Source organism: Pistacia vera, unplaced genomic scaffold (assembly GCF_008641045.1).
Source record: "Pistacia vera cultivar Batoury unplaced genomic scaffold, PisVer_v2 Contig209, whole genome shotgun sequence".
In the NCBI taxonomy this organism is placed as follows: Eukaryota; Viridiplantae; Streptophyta; class Magnoliopsida; order Sapindales; family Anacardiaceae; genus Pistacia; species Pistacia vera.
The window spans coordinates 207,835-210,397 of record NW_022196012.1 but is presented as its reverse complement, the minus strand read 5'-3'; the positions used below and the strand labels follow the sequence as shown (position 1 = coordinate 210,397).

Below are 2,563 nucleotides of genomic sequence, written 5' to 3'. Positions count from 1 at the left end.
TATATATATTGGTATATGTTTAAAATTTCCACCACGTTTGACGGTTTTGATTAAATTCGATCTATAAGAAAAATATTAAACGTACAAACTCCTTATACAAATTTTTCTATATGAACTGATTTCTCTAAAAGTGGAGAGACCAATAAAATTAAAACATCTACAAGTCTACAACCAATTCATTTTTTTTTTTTTTTTTTAGGTGGGATTTTGCACATTTAAGTTCAATTAATATTGTACATTTAATATGGTTTAGGAAAATTGTAAAGGAATACATCTTCACAACATTTGTATGAGAGAGAGAGAGAGTGAAAAGAGATAAAATAAGAAACAGTTAGATTTCTATGCTAAAAAAGGATGGATAAAATGGAGGAATTCTACTCCAACAGTGCGAATGTTGTTCAATTACAAATTAAGAAAACAATGATACATTAAAAATAAAAATAAAAATAAAAACAATTATAAGTTTCAGAAAGGATTTGAGGCAATCTGGCATTAATTAAGAAAAACATGAAATCAAATTTGCTGATCAAACAGAGTTTTAAGGAATTCATAAAGACCAGTCATGAAAAGCAAAAGCAAATAATCTTAATGGGTATGGAGACACCCACCACAAAATAACACAATGACTACTCATCCACCCAGCTATAACTGCCGACTGCATCAGTTTCGAAGGCACGACGTCCAACGACAATGGTAAGGATAACCTTATTGAGTGCTTTCCACCATTCCTTGACGGTGGTGACATTCAATCAGAAGCTCCACCAGCTATCATGAAATGTCTTCTTTCCCTTGGCTCTTGCAGTTTTCTGCTTCTCTTCTTTGCAACACTAAATCAACTAACAAAATAAGAGTTCTATATTAATTCAATTTTAAGAAAACAAATACAGTGGATCTGAAACGACAATTTTAACAGTAAATGAATTTTAATAAATCTAAATACAGAAGATCGATGCACATTGCACTAACTCTAATGCTATGACAGTATGTACAAATACAAATGAATTGAACTTTATTTCATTTTAAGGTCAAGTCTGCAAGTTTACACTATTTGAAGTTGCTTTTTAATGCTGTCACAGTAGGATGACACAAACAAAGCTATTTCTTATAGTTGCTAGAATACTTATTAATTATTATCTTGTAATGGAATTTCTTAAATGTTGTACAAAGCATTGACGGAAACCGCACTAAAAAGAAATATATTAGAAAAAAAATAACAAACCTCTTTTGTTGTTTATTCATGATCTTTGGTAGCCGAATTTGCTGCATCCTTACAGGTTATGGAAGCAAGTGAACTGAAAATCTGCAAGATGATTATTGGACCCAAATGAAATCTACAGCCAAAAAAAACTTTCCACAAAATTATCTATGCATCTTCATATCTGTAAACAACACGGACGTGAAATGTCAATTCTAAATCATGCAATTGCCCATAAGCTATGGAATAATAATAATCATATGATTATTAACTGATACAAACCCCTCTCAACTCACTGTTTGGCAATCAACATACGCAAACAAACAGTAATTCAAACAATTCCACAGACATGAAATATTTCAGAATTATATTGATAATCGGAGAAATACATAAACTGAATTATCAGAGAAGTACATAAACGGAAATGCAGAAAAAACAACTGATAAATGCAGAACAGAATTCTAGCACTTCGAGGAGCTAGAGACCTCCCAGTATTACTCTCTTAACAAATTGACCACTCTCACATCTTAAGACTCTTCCCTTATATTCCCATTGATTCTCACTCAAGCCCAATCAACTAAGGACACGTATACAATCCACTTAACTAACTCCCCTTCCCTTTATTCACACCCAACGTCCCTCTGCCTTGCCTGTGATAATTCTTAATAATTGGTGGCCTAACATTAACCCAAAGGAAACTTAAAAACAACAAAAATTTAAAAGCAAATAGAGACTCAATGCAACCTAGCTTAACCAGGATTGACAAGCAAAATAAATATAAATATTACCGTTTTGAATTCTCAAAAGTTTGAGGCAAAGGAAAGACCCTGCTCCTTCAGTACATTCAAATTATAAACTCGAGGCTGGTCCCTAGCAACTTTGGCCATGGCCTTGTTTTCTTCAGGATTCCCATTCTCAAGGAAAGTTCCCATAATGTTCCCATCTTCGATCCAGTATGCTCCAAACTTATGTAGGGGTGATACATGATCCACTTCTCCAAACATCACAGAGTTGCCAGTAACCAAACCATAGAAATGCCATGAAAGATCAAAGGAACGAGAAAACAAGTGAGGGAGGTAGTCATATTCATCAATTGTTTTGTCGTTCTCACTTGCCTTGATGGCCTTCACAGCATGCTCAGCTGATTTGCGGGCATGGTCAACTTGTATAACCCTGATAGTATTCCCATTATACGATTTCGAAGGGAAAGTAGTCACATCTCCCACAGCATAAACATCAGGAACACTTGTCCTGAAAAATGCATCAGTCTTTATTCCTCCCAACTCCTCTTCAAACTGACCCTCAAGTAATGATGTAATACATGTAATTCCTATATCAACAATCACAATGTCAGCTTCCAGCACAGTG

General features: G+C 34.2%; 1 long non-coding RNA gene across 1 annotated transcript; it reads right to left on the bottom strand.

The window, feature by feature from the left end:
- Positions 1–487: 487 nt before the first annotated feature.
- On the bottom strand, positions 488–2,028 carry LOC116129177. Its single transcript, XR_004127862.1, has 3 exons — positions 1,984–2,028; positions 1,220–1,300; positions 488–836 (listed from the first exon to the last, which is right to left on the bottom strand). It is a non-coding gene; the product is annotated as an uncharacterized LOC116129177 (long non-coding RNA).
- Between the last annotated feature and the right edge of the window lie 535 nt (positions 2,029–2,563).